Here is a 23,892-nt window from a genome sequence, read left to right as displayed (position 1 = left end):
CAAAAAAGAGTCGCAATGAATCACGAGGCTGTTCACAGAGTTCTTGTTTTCCATTAACTACAGCACTTGGAACATTTCCCACTTTACTTTCCAGTACAGAGTTAGCATGTCCTGTTACATGATGCTTGTGTAAGATAGCACTGTGCACACTCTGTTCTGCTGTGACAATAAGAAACTACAATAAGCTACCCAGCAGGTGCAAAGTGATTCCAGTCCTGCTGTAACTAGCCCAGCTGGTTTTACCAGGTGCTAGTCTACCATGAGGTCTTTGGGTTCAAAACAAACATTCCCTTGGTTAACTTGTGAAGGCAGCTCCTCAGCACTCAACCATCAAGGGAAGCATAAAGTACAGAGATAAAGTATGATTTGATAGGAAGAGCAGTGGCGTTTACTCCCTGAGAACTGGAGACTCAGGAGATAATCTCGACGGTGTAGCTTAGGTGTCGTGTTCTCAAGCGAGCAGCAACTTGTTTCACAGTTTGAAGAGACTATTCCCACATCAACACCAGCTGCTGTGTGTGTGTGGACTATGTGGAAATGAGCAAGCCAAGCAGTACCACAAGGTTTGATCGTGACAGAGCTAGGATTGTTAACAATAAAGGATATGGAAACAGTGACTTGTATGCAGCATTTTTGTCAACTAAGTTCTTGATGTGCATGTATGACACAGTGTAAAAGCCCACACACGAAAGATTCCACTGTGTAAGTAGACACAATCCTTACCTAACTCTTACTGCTAAGAGTTGGTCAAAATAAAGATGTAAGCAATGCAAAACGTATTAGCAACCAGCTACAATTTTACATAACTACAATAAAACACAGCATGCAATATATAATCCATATCAAAAGTAAACAATGGAAAACATGAATTGTAAGTATTTTCTTTTACTATAGAATAAGCAAATAAGCATACATAAAACATAGATCTTAACAGAAGACAGCATACAATAGAGAAAGAGAATTATCTTAAAAAAGCAATTAACAGATTTTATTATCAATAATATGTATTGTGTAAAGATGAACAAAATAAATTGTAAGGCATCTCTCTTTTTTATGTTTTATTTCCTTTTTTTAAATTGGAAATTCAACCCAGCGCGTAGCTGTACAAAGTGTGTGAATCACTGGCTATGTAATAAAGAGTGAGACCTCCACATTCATGTCCTGACGCAAGTGATTTATAAAAAGACTCATATTTCAAGAGGTGCCAGCTCTCTCTGCTTTTCCCACTTTCCATTTCAGGGAATCTTTTTCTTTTGTTGGGTAGCCACTTATAATCATAACAATAATGATGAGATACCACTGATCGAACTATGGCAGCAAAGCCTGCACACTAATGAGAAACACTGGTTCAAAGTCACTATATTATGTTTTTCCTTTTTAGTTCTAAATTTGTCGTGTTGCCCATAAAAAGTGGGTGTCCACGTGTAGCTGTACTGCATTTTGTTGCCTTGTACTTGTGACATGTGTAATAACAATAAAGTTGAATTCTATTCTATTCTAAGATAGGACTCTATATTCTATATGCATATAGAGATTTCTTTTTTCACAGAGAGTCATAGTGACTTCACGATAAATAGGCAAATCTCCCTGAGGTGTCATGCTTATTATTAGCAGGGTCACCATTCATCCATTTAGTTTCCTATGACTCTGCTGGTGCATTGAATGCAAAAGTCACCCATTTGTCACATGATGAAAGCAGAGGTACTTCAGACTATCCATACACATATGCTTAGTCTTATCCTACCATCTAAATTGTAGTAGGAAGGTCATGGGAACGTTGAGTGAACATGCATACTCCACATTAAAAGGGAGAATAAGATTGTGTTTCATAGTTGTCTGTACCAAAATCACTGGACTACAAGAAGGCCTATGACTCAGTGCCCCACACTGGAATTCCTAGAATTGTACAAGATCTACAGGCCCCTAAGAACCTTTATCATGAACTTAATGGGTATTTGGTAAACAACACTAGAGGCCAACTATAAGCTCATAGCACAAGTCGCCATCAAGTGTGGGATCTACCAAGAAGATGCGCTGCCCCCACTGCTGTTTTACACAGGCCTGAACCCCCTCAGTGAGATCATTAACAAGACTGGCTACTGATACTGACAATGGAATGACGTAATCATCAGCCACCTCCTCTACATGGATGACATCAAGCTGTATGGCAAGAGTGAACGAGACACTGATCAACACCCCAAGGATATACAGCAACAATATCTGAATGTCACTGGGACTGGAGAAGTGTAGTAGGGTGGTAACGAAGCGAGGGAAGGTAGTCAGAACTGAGGGGACCACACTACCGAAATGCAACATTGCAGACATTGAGGACAGGTACAAGTACCTGGGAATCCCACAGGTCAATGGGAACCACAAGAGGCTGCTTAAAGCTGCAGCCACCAAGGAAAGTCCTGAGGAGCAGTTGAACGGGAAGGACAAGATCTGGGCTATCAAAACCTATGCCCTGCTGGTGATCTGGTACCCTGCTGGGATAATAAGCTGGCAGAAGGAGGAGATAGAAGCCACTGACATAAAAACAAGAAAGCTCTTAACCATGCATGGAGGGTTGGTACCACAGTGCAGGATGAAACAACGAACATCCATGAGTAAATCAGGAAGATGTTCACAACCGACCGCATGTTTACTGAATACTTCAGGCAGCAGAAGCCCAAGAAATAGAGGAGGAACCATAATGGAAGGACAGGCCCCTGCATTGTATGTACCACCAGCAGATAAACGAAGTGGATGACATCCAGAAATCCTACCAGTGGCTGGACAAAGCTGGAATGAAAGACAACACAGAGGCCCTAATCATGGCAGCACAGGAACAACTTTTGAGCACAAGATCCAGAGAGGCTGGCAAGACCCCAGGTGCAGGCTGTTTAAAGATGCGCCTTAGATAATCCAGCACATAACAGCAGGGTGCAAGATACTAGCAGGCAGGGCATACATGGAACGCCATAAGCAAGTGGAAGGCCAGAAACATCTGTGCGGAGTATGGCTTGGAAGTCCCGAGGTCAAAATGATAGACACCCCAGGATGGTTGAGAATAACCAAGCTAAGATTATATGGGACTTCCAGATACAGACGGACAAACTGGTGATGGTTAATCAACCCAACATTAATGAAAACATTCTTGACAAATGCTTTCTCTTTCGTCTGTCTTGCGCCGGTCCAAGAATTTCACCTCTAGCGGCAGAATACGAATGCCCCCGGGCGTCCCTCTTAATCACGGCCCCAGTTCAGACAGAAAACCCACAAAATAGAACCGGAGTACTATTCCATTATTCGTAGTTGCGGTATTCAGGCGACCGGGCCTGCTTTGAAAACTCTAATTTTTTCAAAGTAAACACTTCGGAACCCGCGGGACACTCCGCTAAGAGCATCAAGGGGGCGCCGCCGCCGAGAGGCAGGGACTGGGACAGACGGTAGCTCGCCTCACCAGGAGTGGACAAGCAGAGGAAGACGGCCGTAGTGATAGACATAGTTCTCCAAAAGTTGATTCTGTTCATCTGGACGTAGCATTTTCAGTGGGAGAAACGTTTCTTCCACTGAAAGACGATAGACATAGTTATACCGAATGACACCAACATTACTCTACCATGCTTACTATTCTTATATTTATTGTTAGTCTTTTGCACTGAATGGATCTGGAGCCTTGTCATTTCGTCTCTCTATATACTGTACTGTATATAGCAGAGATGACAATAAAGTTTACTTTGACTTTGAACATGCCTAGAGCAGAGATCCCATGACTTGAAACCATACAGCAATGCAGTTAGGACTACTGTTCTGAATACTGCGCATTTTGTCTCCATACTCAAACCTAGTTTTGGATACCTCGACATCAAGATACCTTGCAATTGATCTTTGTTTCAGGCATGTTTGCTGTTGATCCCTTTGTAGATTGAAACATCACTTCAGTCTTTTGGTGCTTATTGTAAGTCCAAAAGTGCTTAGTGGTCACAGACAGGGGATCTGTCAGTCTTTGAAGGTCATCCACCGCATGGGTGACAACAGCACAATCATCACAATAAAGAACATCACAAATAAGTGATTTCATCACTTTTGTCTTTGCTTTTAGTCACTCAGTATTAAATATCCTCCATGTGTCCTGTATATGATCTGGATGCCTCGATCTGTCTTTGAAGAATCACACTAAAAAGGAATCTGAAGAGTGTTGGAGCAAGAACACATCCTTTCTCTTGAAAACCCTTAGTGAGAATGTAGATGTGAGAATGTAGATATTAATATCTTTCGATCTTCAGGTAAACAGCTGTCTTCTCAGCACATACAAAGGAATTCAGTAAACATCTGTACCAGTGGCTGACCACCTGCTTTAAAAATTTATGATGGAATTGCTTCTGTCACCTCATCTTTCATGGGTGATTTGTCAGGTTTCGGGGTGTGGGCTGCACTTCCCTGTTGTGGCCTATATACCTCAGGCTGGAGTAGAAGAGCTTGACATTATTTGAGGAGGATGCTTTCTTGCCTTGGGGCATTTTTTTTGTATTCACCTGGAGATTTACCTTGGATCTGAGGAGAAGATAGTCTGTTGAGGATTCAGACCTCTCTTTCTCTAGTGATATGAAAGTCATAGAATCATGTTGTCTGCAGGTGAAGTCTAATTTTTGCCAGTGCTTTGACTTTGGGTGCGTCCCGGTGGTTTTGTAAGTGTCTCTCACTTGAAGGAATGTATTTGCAATCGAGAGATTGTGTCGGGAGCATAATGAAAGCAGAAGTTCGCCATTTGAGTTCTCATTACGGATACCATGTTGAGCAATATGATTTACAATATGATTGTATGATTTAAATACAACACCTGCCTTCCTTTCAGCTTTGCGACCTGACCAGTATTAGTATATCCTGATCCAACCTCTTTTAATGAACCCTTGTCTAAAAATCTTGTCCTGCTTTGGAGCTCTCTGTTATCAAGGCACTTCTTCTTTGTGGGGCATTGGCCTCTTTGCAATCTAGGAGAGTTTGCATAATCCAAGAAGCAACAAAAAAAAAAAGAGGTTATAAATATACAAGTAAACTTCCTGAATTCAACTATAGTGGTATTATCAGCAAACATGTATTTGAAGTATTAAAACTTACTGTCACGGTTCTGGGTCCGTTGGACCCAGTATTTTGAGTTCATTATGTTTTGGTACTTTTGCATCATGGATTTTCCTTTATGTTTCTCTGGTACTTGGTGTTTCAGTTATCTTGGTGTTTTTCTATATTATGATTTATGATCTGATACTGTTGTGATTATGATTATCATTTAGTAGCCTTTGGTCAGTGTCAAATCTGTCTCTGTCTAGTCTGTGTCTTAGTAAAGTGTGTTTTGTTTCCTGTTTTACTTTGAAGGTTCTTGTTCCTGTCTGATGTTAGTATGTGCAGCTTTGTTCCCCCTGTCTCGTTAGCCCTGATCTCTCCCAGCTGTGTCTCCCTCCTGTTGCCGATTTCCCCGTTACTACCCTGTGTATATAAGCCCTGTGTTTTCCCATGCTCAGTGTCGCGTCGTACCATCAGTTTATGCCTGTGTGTTCTTGGTCTCAGTGTTCCATCCTCACTTCATGTTTGTTTTCCTGCCAGCAGTAAAGCTGAGGTTTTTTTGAGTTACATTCCATTTTCCGAGTCCTGCATTTGGATCCTCATCTCTGCCTGCCCGCTCACAGAGCCCTGACAGAACGACGCGACCAGTAATGGATCCAGCGGACTCACCGTGGAAGCGCAGCTCCCGTTTTGACGGGACTCGGCTAGCGCTTGGAGGGCCTCCGTGCTGCCGTTCCTCGCTGGCAGCCTACCCTTCGGCCCACTCGTCTGCTTCCTCCCCGCAGACGCCCAGGTCTCGCAGAAAATGCTCCAGCCGGTCCCGGGAGGATTACTACGAGCCTGCAAGCAATCAGCTCACGCCTGCACAAGCCTTTTACAAGATGTTAGGGATTATTATCGTGCCATCTGACTCACCCAGCATTTCCACATCACAGCAGGAGCAGCCACAGCAGAGTCCTCCCTCGTCACATTCCGCCAGCGCCGCTCCCTCTTCAACAGGGAGGCAGCGAACACGCAGCCAGCACTCACAGCTCCAGCAGGAGCCTGGGATTCAGCTCAAACAACCGCCTAGGGTGAGTGATAGAGTCTCCCTTCATTCGCCTTTTTTGTCAAGGGATAGACAGACTGTTTCCCCCAAAGCTGCGAACGCCAGCTACATGAACACTACAGCTCGTGTTTCTCCGGTTCGGGAAAATAAAAGTTTTTGTTTTAAGAATGACTATTTTCCCATTGGTTCAGAAGACTGTGCGCCTAATGTTTTTTCAGATCCAGGAGTTAAGACTGTTCCGTCTGGATCTGTTTATTCTGGAGCTATGTTTATTCAGTCAGCTGCCCGTCCGCTTTCAGCTCCAGTGTCCCCTGCTCGGCAGCCGTCTGTAGCTCAGTCTCCAGTGTCCCCTGCTCGGCAGCCGTCTGTAGCTCAGTCTCCAGTGTCCCCTGCTCGGCAGCCACCTGTAGCTCAGTCTCCAGTGTCACCTGCTCGGCAGCCACCTGTAGCTCAGTGTCCTGTGTTTCCTGCTCAGAAGCCGCCTGTAGCCCAGTCACCAACTCCACCACCACCACTTTCGCCTCAAGCTCAGTTAGCCGCCCGGCCTCAAGCTCAGTTAGCCGCCCGGCCTCAAGCTCAGTCTCCAATTCCACCACCGTCGTCATCCCAACCATTGTTTCAGTCACCCTCAGTTCAGCCTCCTGTTCAGCAGCCACTAGCCCTGCACCCTGTGTCACTTGCTACCCCGGTACAACAAGCTCAGTCAAATCAATCTAAAAGGAACTGTGTTTCATCAGTTTGTTCTAAGCAGAGCAACAAACCTCATGATAATGTAATCATTCCTAAAAAGCTGGCCAGTTCAGAGACTGTGACGCGCTCCAGGGCCTCCCCAGAGGCTGAGTTTCAGCCCTCAGCCTACTCTGGACCCCTGGAGGCTAGGAACCCAGCTGAGGACTGCACCCGGCTGTCACTGCCTGAGCAGAGTCAATGCTCTGGGCGGCTGAAGCCTGCTGGTCCTGTTCTGTCCCTGCCAGAGGCCCGTGCGCCTGCTGGTCCTGTTCTGTCCCTGCCAGAGGCCCGTGCGCCTGCTGGTCCTGTTCTGTCCCTGCCAGAGGCCCGTGCGCCTGCTGGTTTTGTCCTGTGTGTTCCAGGGGCCCCTGTGCCCACTGGTCCTGAGACTGTTCTCGCTGGAGGGCCCGAGGAGCCCGTCCAGCCTCCTTCCTCGTCAGCTGGGGGGCCCGAGGAGCCCGTCCAGCCACCAGCTGCTCAACCAGCAACCTCATCCACGCTTGCAGCGGCAGTTTCATCCATGCCGCCGCCTGCTGCAGCGCCTCCGTCTCCAGCTTCCACGCCGCCGCTAGCTGCAGCCTCCGTCTCTTCATCCACGCCAGCTGCAGCCTCCGTGTCTTCGTCCACGCCAGCTGCAGCAGCCTCCGTGTCTTCGTCCACGCCGTCGCCTGGCTCGGCTCCGGCTTCAGCATCACCCACGCCTGGCTCGGCTCCGGCTTCAGCATCACCCACGCCTGGTCCGGCTCCGCCTTCATCTTCGCCTGGTCCGGCTTCGCCTTCAGCTTTGCCTTCAGCTTCGCCTGGTCCAGCTTCGGCTTCAGCTTCATTCGCTTCGCCGGGTCCAGCCTCCGCATCCGCTTCAGCGTCGTCTGGTCCAGGCTCCGCATCCGCTTCAGCGTCGTCTGGTCCAGCTCCCGCGTCCTCATCCTCATCTGGTCCAGCTCCCGCATCACCAGCTTCGTTTGGCCCCGCCTCTGCATCAGCCTCACCTGGTTCAGCCTCCGCATTCGCTTCAGCGTCGCCTGGCCCAGCTTCGGCTTCAGCCTCTGCCTCATCTGATCCAACCTCCGCTTCGCCTGGGGCTGCAGGGGCCACGCAGCCTTCGGGTCCCCTCCTACCACCTCCACATTGTCGGTCATCTGCCAGGCCGCTTGTTGGGCATCATCACCACCGTGGCCGCCCTCCGGACTTCTGTTGCCGCCACTGCCTTCTGCGTGGCCGGCCTCCAGGCTTGCATTCCCGCCGCCGTTGCCGTCCGCACGGTCGGGCCCCAGAACTGCTTCCTCGCCGCCGTTGCCGTCCGCACGGTCGGCCCCCAGAACTGCTTCCTCGCCGCCGTTGCCGTCCGCACGGTCGGCCTCCAGAACTGTTTGCCCGCCGTCGCCGTGTGCACGGTCGGCCTCCAGAACTGTTCGCACGTCGCCACCGTTGCCGTGTGCACGGTCGGCCCCCTGGACTTTTTGTAGACTCTTGGTGAGCTCTGGTTTCGTTTTGTTTTTGATATGCTTTCCTGCATTTTTTGGACTCTGGTGCTCCTTGTTTTTTTTGTTTGGGCTCTGTCCCTCCATCCTGGACCCCCTCCGCCCGCCCTGGCCTGGTGCTTTGTTGTGCTTTTTTTGTTTGGGGCTGTCGGGAGTCAGCCCTTGGAGGGGGGGGGTACTGTCACGGTTCTGGGTCCGTTGGACCCAGTATTTTGAGTTCATTATGTTTTGGTACTTTTGCATCATGGATTTTCCTTTATGTTTCTCTGGTACTTGGTGTTTCAGTTATCTTGGTGTTTTTCTATATTATGATTTATGATCTGATACTGTTGTGATTATGATTATCATTTAGTAGCCTTTGGTCAGTGTCAAATCTGTCTCTGTCTAGTCTGTGTCTTAGTAAAGTGTGTTTTGTTTCCTGTTTTACTTTGAAGGTTCTTGTTCCTGTCTGATGTTAGTATGTGCAGCTTTGTTCCCCCTGTCTCGTTAGCCCTGATCTCTCCCAGCTGTGTCTCCCTCCTGTTGCCGATTTCCCCGTTACTACCCTGTGTATATAAGCCCTGTGTTTTCCCATGCTCAGTGTCGCGTCGTACCATCAGTTTATGCCTGTGTGTTCTTGGTCTCAGTGTTCCGTCCTCACTTCATGTCTGTTTTCCTGCCAGCAGTAAAGCTGAGGTTTTTTTTGAGTTACATTCCATTTTCCGAGTCCTGCATTTGGATCCTCATCTCTGCCTGCCCGCACACAGAGCCCTGACACTTACAGTGGCCACAGGGTCTGACATTATTATGCATTAGTCCATTTCTTTATTTTATGATATCAAATAGTTCCTATTTGATGATTATATCTTTTCTATATAAATTCATAGCAGTGTAACTCGAATAATTGGATAGTAATAATGGGAAAAAGACTAGATTCTTTTTATATTTTATCAAGTCACGATTAAATCATAAAACTAAAAAGGGTTAGGATTTCTGAGCAGCACCAGACTGATATTTAGCATTTTTTTTTTATACCTTATTTACACTCTTTCTAGTGAGTATTGTAACAATCTTGCAAAAGCTCATTTTAATTTATTTCCTCTGATAACCTTACCTCAAGGTTCCCATAAGTATCCAACCCATGATTCAATTATCCAGACAATTAACTATTTAGGGTGTGACTCAATTATCAGTCTACATATCATTAGAGACATAGGAGCACACAAAAAGGCTTTAGGAGTGATGCCCTCAAAGGAGTATGTTTTTTCAAGAAAACTGTGGCAGACTGGGAAGAGAAACCTGTGAAACTGTGGGTGAAGGTGTAAGTTCCTTCAATTGTCTGGATAACATCCATCAAACTGGATAACATCCATCAAACACAACCTATCCTGGGAAGCTTTTATTCTTAGAATTGGCTGCTGGCAGGACTATGATTGACAGATAGGCTCAATGGTATCTGTGGCATGCAGAGCTACAGAGGGGCCCTGATGGCTGCTCTTCCTGCGGCTTGGCCATTGGTGGCTTTAAAGCTAAGGATTAAAGGGTACAGGAAACTACTAGGGTTAATTTTAGACTGGCATGTAGATAGGTTTGGCTGACCCCCATCAGCACATTCATCACCACTGTGACAGGGGAGACCATACAGGGATTTTTAAAAACACATATGGCGGGGTAGTGGTGAGGGCTGTCAGGCTGGTCAACATGCAGACATTTAGTTGGATTACTGATAGGCCAGGAGTTAAATGTACAGGGCAGTGGAAGTAGGCAGAAGTCCATACTAGAATTAGTTGCATTGGTGTGGATGTGTTGATGAAGGTACTAGTTCAGGAAGTCTAAATTTTAGGCTCATCACACGACTGTTTAAAAATCCAGCCTCCACTCTCATATAAATAATTTAATGTGGTCACTAGGTGCAGCCTCGCCATCCTCAGGCCAGTTTTGGTACAAAGTAGCTCCAACAGCAGCCACATCAGAGAGACTTGAACTCCCCCAGATAAGAAAATACATGAAAAGCAAAATCTGTCATAAGACAACTCTGAGCTGCTAAACCTCTGATAGGTTCACATAGATTTGCCTTTTTAAGTTGAAGCAACATACAATAATCCATAAAGCATAGCAAAGGCATGTGTTTACACTTAAAAAAAGAGAGACAAACATAAGAGGCATGCAAAGAAAATGATTAAGCTCCAGCATCACGTGCTGTATAGCTGATAACAATTTGTTATCAATGTCAATTCAACACTGACCTCTCTTGTCACCAGGAGGGGCTGTGGCAGAAATGTTTCTTTCCACCTGCACACATATTTTTTACACTGCAGTGTAGAATAAAATTGAAGTTAGATCCAGATACCTTCATTGAAATAATCACACCTTAACTGTTGTTTTGGCTGGAGAATAAGAATATTCAGCATTTGCAACAGAAATCTGTCACAACTTCAGGTAACTTGCTGACAATGCCATTGTCCTTTTGATGTCCTTTAATTTGCCAGTAAGGGGAATTTTTATGCTTAAACAAAGCATGGACCAAAAATTACTTAAAATTAACTTTTTAAAGTTTTAAATCTGGAACTTCACAATTACCCAATTGTACTAGCACTGATAGCACCTCCAGCTTACTCAAAGTCTGTGTGTAGCTCAGCCTCAAACCCCATGTTTTGGTTGTTTTTGCTAAACACGTGTTTAAGTGAAACATCTTAAAGTGTATAAAATGCCACATTCAATTTATGATTCAACATGGACATAACATCCGGCTGTGTGCTGAGTATAGAACGCCACTGTCCCAGTTCCCACTGGCTTTTTGGCTGTGAAAATAAAGGCAAGAGGTTGTTGGGCTAAACTTGGCGCGCCTGTTAATCCTCTGCTAACGGTTCCTGTCCCCCTTACCCTCAAGCGACAGCGTGTTGACAGCAGCCTCCACCACTCTTCATATCTCCCTTCCATCATTCCACCCCCCACTCCCCCAACAGCCTCCCACCCACCTGTCTCATGTCACATTGCTTCCCTCTCATCCACTCCAGCAATTTCCTGTTGCCCTCACAGATCATGTTGCAAGCTCCAAAACGGCAAAACCACACACACACACACACACGCACGCACGCGCACGCACACACACGCGTAGACCGGAGGCTCGTACTCAATACGCATAGACATAAAAGGGCACAAACACGCTCACATGCAAACACACAGTCTCTTGTATGCTAGTCATGCTATCATTTCCAATGCCCCGCCAATCCTCACAGTCTCTTTGCTTACAACATCACACTTCCCAGCGCTCTCATTTTCTGTATGCTCACCCTTCCCCTCTTTCTGATGAGATTATTAATCCAGCTCAGGGAACAGGTTGTGACCAAAACCTTGTTGGAAGCAACAGATGGACCAGCTCCCAAAAAAAACCCAAACCCCTAAATACTTCCTGTCTCACAGATTTGCTCATGCACACTCTCTCACACATAGGCCTATCAACACTTCTCTGGTGAAGAGTTATGATGTTGTGAGTGTGTCATAAGAGTGAGTGTTTTTGTGTTTGAAAGTTTATGAAGAGTTTGGACTAGAGTGTGTGTGCTGCTCAATAAATATATATATATATATATATATATATATATATAACCAACAACCAGCACGCCCCTGCGGGCAGTTTATCCTCCTCTATCTGCCGGTGGTACATACGTGCAGGGGCCTGTCCTTCCATGATGGTTCCTCGTCTCCCTCGTCTTTCTTGGGTTTCTGCTGCCTGAGGTATTCACTGAGCACTCGGTCAGTTGGGGCCATCTTCCCAATGTATTCTTGGATTTTCCTTGTCTCATCCTGGACTGTGGTGCTGACACTCACCAGTCCCCGGCCCCCTTCCTTCCGCTTAGCGTACAGCCTCAGGGTGCTGGACTTGGGGTGAAACCCTCCATGCATGGTAAGGAGCTTTCTTGTCTTTATGTCAGTGGCTTCTATCTCCTCCTTTGGCCAGCCTATTACATAAGCAGGGTACCTGATCACGGGCAGGGCGTACGTGTTGATGGCCCGGATCTTGTTCTTACCATTCAGCTGACTCCTCAGGACTTGCCTGACCCTCTGCAGGTACTTGGTGGTTGCAGCCTTTCTAGCGGCCTCTTCATGGTTCCCATTTGCCTGCGGGATCCCCAGGTACTTGTAACTGTCCTCTATGTCTGCAATGTTGCCTTCTGGTAGTTCAATCCCCTCAGTTCTGACTACCTTCCCTCTCTTTGTTACCATCCGACTACACTTCTCCAGTCCGAACGACATTCCAATGTCATTGCTGTATAGCCTGGTAGTGTGGATCAGTGAATCGATGTCTCGTTCACTCTTGGCATACAGCTTGATGTCATCCATGTACAGGAGGTGGCTGACAACTGCTCCGTTCCGTAGTCGGTATCCGTAGCCAGTAGGGCTGCTTAATTAATCGAATTTTAATCACGATTACGATCTGGGCTTTCAACGATCATTAAAAATGACTGAGCCGATTATTAGCCCCTCCCTCGTTTATCCGCGACACCTTAAAGGCCGGTCCGTGAAAATATTGTCGGGCATAAACCGGTCCGTGGTGCAAAAAAGGTTGGAGACCGCTGATTAAGAGGACCCGAGGGAAGCTCGGAAAGCTAAGCAGAAGTTATTTGGAGAGGAGAGTGACTGCCGTTGGTTGAAAAGAGAGGTAAAAAAAAAAAAACTTCAATGGTGTTGCACACTATTTTATATTATTTTTTAAAGTCATTGTTAACCCTTTAAAGCCGTCAGAGCAGCACGCTCCGTTTTGTGTAACTATTTTTAAATCCCTGTAGAACCTGGACCATGTAAGCTAGCGCAATAATTTGTTTTGCATATGAAACCAGAGGAGTTGTACTTACATCTGATGCCATCAGCTTGTCCTCGGTCACGGTTTCCTTCCACATATAGCTTTGCAAAAATTGCATAAAAAGCGCTTGCAGGAACAAAAACATAATATTCCAGAAACACGCTTCGCTGATCCGATCAGCTGTTCGTAACACTTCCCACAGTGAAACAGGCGTCAGCGCGAACTATCACATGTCCGCCATTTCCTGGCCGAAACCGGAAGTGACGTCATTTTCGCGGAAATGTAGTTTTTTTTACTTGTAGGCCTTAAAGGCCTATACTGGTCATGTTTGACTTTTCTGAATAGTTTCTGGGATGCTTAGAACTCGAATTGCACTGCTGGAAATAGTTTATTTTGATGCACCTGCTGTTTTCTTTGAAAATTTGCATCATAGGATTGTTTTTTTGTTTTTCCTGCAGTATATAAAAATTGGTGTATCTCCAAAATAAAACTATGAACACACTCAAAATAAGTTTCCTGTTGTTGTAAACTATTTTTTGCAACTTTTTTGTATTTAAAGTTTTGAGGGATAAACCTCTTAAATTTCTCCAAGTAGAAATATATGTAAAAAAACAAACAAAAACGATTTTCAATTTTTTTTTGTAGTTTATTGCACTTTTTTGCAATTAATGTAGTTACTATGGACTTAATGCATACATATTATTAAAATATGGGCTATAACAGTTGTATAGCAACTTGAAATGCTCCCATAAATGGCACTACAACATGTAAAAAAATAATATAAGCTCTGGCGGACTTGGTTCTATAGTAGGTCTTAAAGGGTTAAATAAATATCGTCAAATAATCGTGATCTCAATTTCAGTGAAAATAATCGTGATTATCATTTTTGCCATAATCGAGCAGCCCTAGTAGCCAGTCTTGTTAATGATCTCACTGAGGGGGTTCAGGCCTATGCAGAACAGCAGTGGGGACAGAGCATCTCCTTGGTAGATCCCGCACTTGATGGTGACTTGTGCTATGGGCTTGGAGTTGGCCTCTAGTGTTGTACGCCACATCCCCATTGAGTTCCTGATGAAGGCTCTTAGGGTCCCATTGATCTTGTACAATTCTAGGCATTCCAGTATCCAGCTGTGGGGCATTGAGTCATAATCAATCCAGGCAGTGCACAGGTTTGTCAGTCTGGTCTTGCAGTCTCGGCTGATTGTTCTGTCTACCAGTAGCTGGTGTTTTGCGCCTCTGGTATTCTTGCCAATTCCTTTCTGTGTCCCGCTCATGTATTGACCCATGTGCCTGTTCATCTTAGCCGATATGATGCCTGACAGGAGCTTCCATGTAGTACTGAGGCAGGTTATTGGTCGGTAGTTGGAGGGGACCGGTCCCTTCTTGGGGTCCTTGGGGATCAGGACCGTCCGACCTTCGGTTAGCCATTCCGGGTGTCTCTCGTTAACTAGCAGCTGGTTCATTTGTGCTGCCAGACGCTCGTGGAGTGCAGTCAGCTTCTTCAGCCAGTAGGCGTGAACCATGTCGGGCCCTGGTGCTGTCCAACTCTTCATACTGGAGACCCTTTCTTGGATATCTGCCACTGTTCAGGGAGGTCGCTGTGGTCTGCCCTCAGATCCTCTAGCCACTGAGCATTGCCGTTATGGGTTGCATCCTTCTCCCATATGCTCTTCCAGTATTGCTCCGTCTCCAGCCTTGGTGGTGCTGTTCTCTTATTGTTCCCTTGCCACTGGGAGTACACCTTTGCTGGTTCTGTGGAGAACAGCTGGTTTATTCTCCTGCCTTCTATCTCTCTGGCGGCTGGCCAAGGCTGTGAGTCTTTGCTTGGCAGTTTCCAAGGCCTCAGGTATGGACAGCTTGCTGTATTTCTTAGGCACCTTATTTGTCGCACCTTGCTGCAACTCCGTTAGTTGGCTAACCTCCCTCCGTGCTACTTTGATCTTGCCCTCTAGCCTCCTTCTCCATGGAGGGTACTGCCCCTTGTCGCTGTTCAACTTGTAGCCAAGCATCTCACTGATCACTGCTGCCGTATTGTAGATCAGCTTGTTAGTGTCGGTAATCGTGGTTGTAGGTATTGCCCGTAGTGCTGCATTAACATCATCTAGCAGACCTTCTGAGGGTACTTCACGTAATCTTGGTAACCGGCTACGGGGGATCCAGGTTTCAAGCTTGGCCATGATCCTATTTTTCAGGTCTGGCGCCCTGACCTGGCGTCCTGACTCCTCCTTGCTGACACTCCTTGCCGTAGCATTTGTGTTGTACCTCGTCAATCTCTAGCTGTGAAAGCAGTCCCTTCTTTCAAATGTTGGAACACTGAGCTACTAGTTGTTTCGCCATCATTGTGGATGTTGGGTATCGAAGAATCCATAGGTCCCTCATCCTATTCATGTAGCCCCTTCCGCCGGGGTTACTTGCGTAGTAGCATTCCAACAACGCCCTGTTTTCGTCTCTTGCCCACTGATGCCTTCTTGTTCCAGTAGCCCACTTTTTGTCAGGGTGCCCTGGTTCCTCAACACCTGACGCGGACCTTGTTGATCCGGGCGACGTCCGAGCCGGCATACCTTCATATTTATCTGTCTCGCTCATGTCTGCGGTAGGCTTGCTTAGCATAGGGGGTCTAGCCTTAGGACCCTTACTGGATACAGACGCCCCAGGCAGGAATCGAACTTGCGATCCTCTGTTCCAAAGGCGTGTAGTCTAACCACTACGCTATCCAGCTGCTAGCTATAACACCCAGCACGCCCCTGCGGGCGTTCCATGTATGCCTTGCCTGCTAGCATCTTGCACCCTGCTGTTATGTGCTGGATTGTCTCTGGGGCATCTTTACACAGCCTGCACCTGGGGTCTTGCCTGGTGTGATAGACCCCAGCCTCTATGGATCTTGTGCTCAGAGCTTGTTCTTGTGCTGCCATGATTAGTGCTTCTGTGCTGTCTTTCAGTCCAGCTTTGTCCAGCCACTGGTAGGATTTCTGGATATCAGCCACCTCCTCTATCTGCCGGTGGTACATACCGTGCAGGGGCCTGTCCTTCCATGATGGTTCCTCGTCTCCCTCCTCTTTCTTGGGTTTCTGCTGCCTGAGGTATTCACTGAGCACTCGGTCAGTTGGGGCCATCTTCCCAATGTATTCTTGGATGTTCGTTGTCTCATCCTGGACTGTGGTGCTGACACTCACCAGTCCCCGGCCCCCTTCCTTCCGCTTAGCGTACAGCCTCAGGGTGCTGGATTTGGGGTGAAACCCTCCATGCATGGTAAGGAGCTTTCTTGTCTTTATGTCAGTGGCTTCTATCTCCTCCTTTGGCCAGCCTATTACCCCAGCAGGGTACCTGATCACGGGCAGGGCGTACGTGTTGATGGCCCGGATCTTGTTCTTACCATTCAGCTGACTCCTCAGGACTTGCCTGACCCTCTGCAGGTACTTGGTGGTTGCAGCTTTTCTAGCGGCCTCTTCATGGTTCCCATTCGCCTGTGGGATCCCCAAGTACTTGTAACTGTCCTCTATGTCTGCAATGTTGCCTTCTGGTAGTTCAATCCCCTCAGTTCTGACTACCTTCCCTCTCTTTGTTACCATCCGACTACACTTCTCCAGTCCGAACGACATTCCAATGTCATTGCTGTATAGCCTGGTAGTGTGGATCAGTGAATCGATGTCTCGTTCACTCTTGGCATACAGCTTGATGTCATCCATGTACAGGAGGTGGCTGACAACTGCTCCGTTCCGTAGTCGGTATCCGTAGCCAGTCTTGTTAATGATCTCACTGAGGGGGTTCAGGCCTATGCAGAACAGCAGTGGGGACAGAGCATCTCCTTGGTAGATCCCGCACTTGATGGTGACTTGTGCTATGGGCTTGGAGTTGGCCTCTAGTGTTGTACGCCACATCCCCATTGAGTTCCTGATGAAGGCTCTTAGGGTCCCATTGATCTTGTACAATTCTAGGCATTCCAGTATCCAGCTGTGGGGCATTGAGTCATAGGCCTTCTTGTAATCAATCCAGGCAGTGCACAGGTTGGTCAGTCTGGTCTTGCAGTCTCGGCTGATTGTTCTGTCTACCAGTAGCTGGTGTTTTGCGCCTCTGGTATTCTTGCCAATTCCTTTCTGTGTCCCGCTCATGTATTGACCCATGTGCCTGTTCATCTTAGCCGATATGATGCCTGACAGGAGCTTCCATGTAGTACTGAGGCAGGTTATTGGTCGGTAGTTGGAGGGGACCGGTCCCTTCTTGGGGTCCTTGGGGATCAGGACCGTCCGGCCTTCAGTTAGCCATTCCGGGTGTCTCTCGTTAACTAGCAGCTGGTTCATTTGTGCTGCCAGACGCTCGTGGAGTGCAGTCAGCTTCTTCAGCCAGTAGGCGTGAACCATGTCGGGCCCTGGTGCTGTCCAACTCTTCATACTGGAGACCCTTTCTTGGATATCTGCCACTGTGATGGTTACTGGACCCTGTTCAGGGAGGTCGCTGTGGTCTGCCCTCAGATCCTCTAGCCACTGAGCATTGCCGTTATGGGTTGCATCCTTCTCCCATATGCTCTTCCAGTATTGCTCCGTCTCCAGCCTTGGTGGTGCTGTTCTCTTATTGTTCCCTTGCCACTGAGAGTACACCTTTGCTGGTTCTGTGGAGAACAGCTGGTTTATTCTCCCGCCTTCTATCTCTCTGGTGTACCTCCTCAAGCGGCTGGCCAAGGCTGTGAGTCTTTGCTTGGCAGTTTCCAAGGCCTCAGGTATGGACAGCAGTGTATATATATATATATATATATATATATATATATATATATATATATATATATATATATATATATATATATATATATATATATATATTCTCATTCATATTCTGCAGATCTGCAAGTCCACAGGTGATAATTTCTTCCAACTCGGCAGTGGGCACTCTGCTAATTAAAAAGCAAATTGGAGCTTCTTTTCACAGCTGCTAGCAGTGTGTGTTTGAGTGTGTATGTGAAGCATCTTTTTCTTCATTATAAATTCATGGGTTTATCCAAAACTCTGTTATACCTGTCCAGAAATTTAATTATTGATGTGCAGAGTTGTAGAGGGATAAAGCTGATCAGCCATATCATGGTGATATGATGGAATATATATGATGCATGTATGATGGGAAAGAGTTGTTGAAGCTAGGTTAAGAAGACAATGAGCGGCAGTGTGACTTCATGTTTAAAAATAGCACAACAATTTCGATATTTACTTTGGGATATGAGCGAGTCAAGAGGGGCAGAGAAGAGTGTGAGCTTGGTGCTGGACATGTAAATGGACCTGAGACACTGGTGAGGTAGGTATAGGTAGGAATGACAAATGGACTGAAGGTGGGGTGAGGTTACATCAGAGGTTGGCTCTGAGCCCTTTGAAGGAAAATATACAAACATGGTAAACACGATAAAATAAAATAAAAACACATTGCAACACATCCCTTTTTCTTGTCTTGTACAAATACTGCTGTGCCAATAATGTTAATGTGTAAACGTCTAACACTACAGGTGCTATCATATTGGCCATGGCTGTCTCCACTCTCCCGCCTTCTTCAGTTTCCTGCTCACGTAGGCCACCTGATACTTCTGCCTGTCTAACCTGTTGCGTCTTTGCCAACTGATCATAAGTGTGAGGTCACACGCACGCAACCAAGCTATGTTGCTTTATTGTGACTCAGTCTGTTAACTGGAATGCAGAATGGCCTAAATTGCCAACAGAGTCCCCTTGTCTGTTGCTAACATGTGTATTACACAGTCCCTGCTTATTATCTGTTGCCTTCAGATTTGTGCTCCTAAATTGCTTTACTGAGCCAGGATTGCCGAGGCCCTTTCCTTTTTCTTTTTACAATGGTTCTAAGCTTTTTTGTGTTTTGCCAAATAGAAGCCATTAAAAGTATGCTGAATTTGCTATTACCATTCTATTTCTGAAGGCACAGTCAATTATCACTTGTTAATAACTCACTGTGTAAATGACTTGACTGGGGCTTGACTGAACTCTAAAAATAGTTAACATAATATTCCTCCAGTCTATATTTATATTTTCATCTCTTTATTCTTTTATTTCTTTTAAGATAGATTTAACTGGATGTTTACCACACAGTTCTAGTTGTTTTTTTCCCATGCAAACATGGATTCCTTATTTCTTATTTCAACAAACACAACAAACACAAGACAAACACATTTTATAGTTTTATGTCCAGTACTTCAGGATTTTCTTCACTGTTCATTCATGAGGTCTAAAAAAAAATCATTTCCCCCCCCCCCCCAAATTGGAAATATCACATGTAAAGCTACAGTTACAGTAGGGAAAAATGTGAATGGAGACTGTGGTACAAACAAAATTACGGTGACTGCCAGACAACGAACTTGCAATCTCGCTGCCTTTGAAATGTTTGCTGCAATGACAGAGAGCAGGTTGTTCACCAGCTGCTGTTAGTTGCCATCTTCAAAGTAACTTTTGTGCACCAAAGCTGTGATAAGACACCAAGATTGCTCAGTCTGCTATTATCTGTAATTGAATGAGATCAAGCTGACAATTTTATATATATATATATATATATATATATATATATATATATATATATATATATATATATATATATATATATACAGTTTTTTTTTATTGATTTATTTTTAATAAAATAGTGATTAACTGTGATGAAACATTGGAAATCCTTTCCTGTCTACATACATGGAAATTCACATTAACTACTCACAGTACATTCAGAGTTGACCCCGAAACTTAAATATCTCCACAAACAGTAATGTAGCTGCTGTATGGACATAGATTTAACTGAAAAACATCATAGGTGCTTAACAGCGATGCTTTTAAATAGCAATTAGTTGACAATTAGTTGACAAGGAATTGAGCGAAGTCATTTGTTGCAAATGGTGTCTGCATTTGAAAGTGTTTGTCTGAATTTATTAATTTGTATTATGAATAATTTGCCAACCTTAAGGACTTTGGTCCTGTCGAGTTGGACTGTCACTGTTTGGAGACCGGTTGCGTCTGACCTGCCTTGCACTTGAAAGTAGTTGCCCAGAGGTTGAGGGTGTTGTATAGTCAAGGTTGCGATTCTTGCTGTTACTCCATTGCGACTGAGCCATAAGCAACACCATCAATAATTGCTCAAAAAATAATTTACAATCAACTCTAAAAATGACTTTCAGATTCTGGATTCTGCCTATTTCTTACCATGTTAATTTAAAGGGTTTAGGGACCATGTGTATGGTTAAAGTTAGAATCAGGCTAAGGCTAAGACTGGAGACGGAGGAAAGCAATTAAGTCACTGAAGCTTCTTATAAATACAGAGCACAGATACATGTGTGAGTTTCATTAAAATACTCCCCTCATTTAGACTCAGTACTTGTGTAACTGGGACCTTTGATCCCACCCACGCACCGTGGAATTCTGGGAAAGAATGTCTGGAGTAGGGGGTAGAGTCAGAAAAAAAGAGAATTCTTTTCAGACAAAGTATTTTGCTCTCTCTCTATCTTTCTGTATGTTTGTGTGTGTGTGTGTGTGTGTGTGTGTGAGAGAGAGGGGGAGAGAGAGTGTGTGGTCTTGTGTGTACAGGATAATACAGTGTTCTGTGTCGCAGCCATTTAGCCCACGCAATTTTCCTCAGTAAGGCAGCTCTTTCCTCTTTTTTGTTCACAATCCTATTGAGACTGTTTCTCTAGAGCACAGAAAAATATGTAAAATCAAACAAGATATAGATTCATGTGTTACTGATAGACATGTGTCATCCTCCATCTACAAAATCTGTTCAACAGCACATTAAGAAAAAACAAACAAACACAACTGTATTCTTGTATCCCCTTTATTTGCTGCATGTACATTGGTGATTTTGCTCGTGGAGAGGGTTTTTTTCTTGCACCTTTGGGTCAGGGACAGTTCAGAGTACCCGAGCTTTTTGGAGTCACTAAGTGGGGTGCTCGAGGATGCCCCATCTGGTGACTCAGTTGTTTAACTCTGAGTTTTCAGTAGTCACATAAGCAATGATAGTAAGACCTGGAGGCAGGGGGTATGATTGGGGAGAACGACCTGCCTGATCTGAATCTGAGTGCTGTTCTGTTATTTGACTTCTGTGCAAATAACAGTTTGTTCAAAACATCCACCATATTTGAATATAAGGTGCTATTGGGCTTGGTTGGGGCTTTGGAAGTAGCTGAAGGGTCCCGGCAGGCAAGCGAAACGCAGCTTGGGAAATAGCTGAAGCAAAAACTCGGATCTGTGAAGAGTTCGGAAACTCTACTCCCACAGTCTACAGTGGGGTGGGATGCTGCTGACTTCATCTGAGGACATGGTTTTTAATTGTTTTTAAACACTTTTTTTATTTACTCACTTTTGTAGAATCATAAAACATAAGACTTATAACTGGGAAACAGGAAGATGGTGTATTAAGGAAGGAAACCACCAGCAGCATAAACCTTATTCTTCTTAAGATAAGATAAGATAGAACTTTATTAATCCCTCGGGTGGGTTCCTCTGGGAAATTCGACTTCCAAAAAGCACAGCAACGACCGAAGTTACAGTTACAGAATTGTTATATATATATATATATATATATATACACACACACACACACACACACACACACACACACACACACACATATATAAATACAGAGACAAATATAAATAAAATATACAAAGGGGATAAATAGAATAAATAGGAATAAAAAATAAAATACAAGTGAATTGCACATTTCAAGTATTGAGTCTATTGCACTGTTGACTATTTACAAAAAGTATTGCACAAGGTATTGTACAGTGAGGTGAAGAGGCACTACAGCTTAGTTGTTCCCCCCTCCTTTGTCCTCCAGTTTCCCCTCCCTCTCCCCTCCAGAGAGGAGTTAAACAGTTTGATGGCGTGTGGGACAAAGGAGTTTTTAAGTCTGTTAGTTCTTGTCTTGGGGAGAAGCAACCTGTCACTGAACAGACTCTTCTGATTGTTTATGGCCGTGTGCAGAGGATGCCCAGCATTGTTCATAATGTCCATCAGTTTCTTTAATGTCCTTTTCTCTGCCACTGTCACCAGAGTGTCCAGCTTCATGCCGACCACAGAGCTAGCCTTCCTGATCAGTTTCTCCAGCCTGGATGAGTCCCTCTTTGCTGTGCTGCTCCCCCAGCACACCACAGCATAGAAAAGTACTCCAGCAACCACCGACTGGTAAAACATCCTCAGGAGCTTCCTGCAGATGTTAAAAGACCTCAGCCTCCTGAGGAAGTACAGTCGGCTTTGGGCTTTTTTATACAGGTGCTCTGTGTTGCATGACCAGTCCAGTTTATTGTCCACCCACAGCCCGAGGTACTTGTACTTGTTGACCACCTCCACCTCCTCCCCCTCTATCTGAACCGGCAGTGGACCTTCTCTGGACCTCCCGAAGTCCACAACCAGTTCCTTAGTCTTTGAGGTGTTGAGTTGCAGGTGGTTTGTGTGACTCCATGCGACAAAGTTCCTCACCAGACTTCTGTACTCCTCTTCCTGATCATCCCAGATACACCCCATGATGGCCGTGTCATCTGCAAACATCTGAATATGGCATAATTCAGAGTTGTAGCAGAAGTCAGAGGTGTACAGGGTGAAGAGAAGAGGGGACAGCACAGTTCCCTGTGGTGCTCCTGTGCTGCTGACCACAGTGTCAGACGTGATGTCCTTCAGCCTGACGTACTGTGGTCTGTTGGTGAGGTAGTCGGAGATCCAAGCCACCAGGCAGGGGTCCACCTCCATCCTGTTCAGTTTTTCCTGAAGCATACAGGGCCGGATGGTATTAAAGGCACTGGAAAAGTCAAGAAACAGTATCCTGACCGTGCCTTTTCCCCCATCCAGGTGTGAGTGGGCTCTGTGTAGGAGGTACAGGATGGCATCCTCCACTCCGACACCCGCCTTGTATGCAAACTGTAGTGGGTCCTGGGCATGTTGTACCTGTGGTCGGAGGAAGTTGAGGAAGAGCCGCTCTAGAGTCTTCATAAGATGTGACGTCAGTGCCACCGGTCGGAAGTCATTCAGCTCATTGGGCCGGTTCTTTTTGGGGACCGGGACGATGCAGGATGTCTTCCATAGGGCGGGCACTCTCCCCAGTCGCAGACTGAGGTTGAAGACTCGTTGTAGCGGCTCCCCAAGTTCAGCAGCACACGCCTTTAGCATCCTAGGACACACCTTGTCTGGGCCTGCTGCCTTTCTTGTCTGCAGTGCAGACAATCAGTCTATAACCATGTCAGTTAGTAACTAGCACAATCCTCTGGTCTGCACATGGAAAACATTGGTTGCAAAAGGATATAAAAAAATACAGAGTGGTGTAGAAAAAAGGCTCCTGAGTTAACCATTTTAACCCAGGTGCCGCAGTTGCTGGCAAAAACTGACCAGCTACTGTCTCTGTATAATTTCGATATATTTGCACAAACTTCATAGCATTCACCTTCCTGTTCCTGCAGTGCCTTCATCACCCATCTCCCACTGTGATCCATGTGCACATCAGATGGATTTGCAGGGTGCTGATATAGCTGTCTGCTGCACGTGCCACTGTCAGCTGTCCTAGATACAGGCAAAGCAATGGAGGAAACAGGCGATTTTCACGGTTTACACCCTAATAGGCTTTTACCGTTGTAAGCATCTGGGCAGAACCAGCCTGGGTGGCTAGAGTGGACGTTTGATTGTTGGTTCCAGTTCTGGTAATCCACAAGCTTTTATTTTCCTTTTTTCTTTTTCCTTTTAAATTTAGCATCACATTAAAACCAAGACCCCAAAAATCAGTCAAATATGCAAGTTAGGATCTTATTGTTCTGGTTTTCACAGCCTAAAAGCCACAGAGACTGAGGCATGACACAG

This window comes from Maylandia zebra, linkage group LG7 (assembly GCF_041146795.1).
Source record: "Maylandia zebra isolate NMK-2024a linkage group LG7, Mzebra_GT3a, whole genome shotgun sequence".
NCBI lineage: Eukaryota > Metazoa > Chordata > Actinopteri > Cichliformes > Cichlidae > Maylandia > Maylandia zebra.
The sequence above is the reverse complement of the archived record's forward strand: the minus strand, read 5'-3'. Positions refer to the sequence as shown.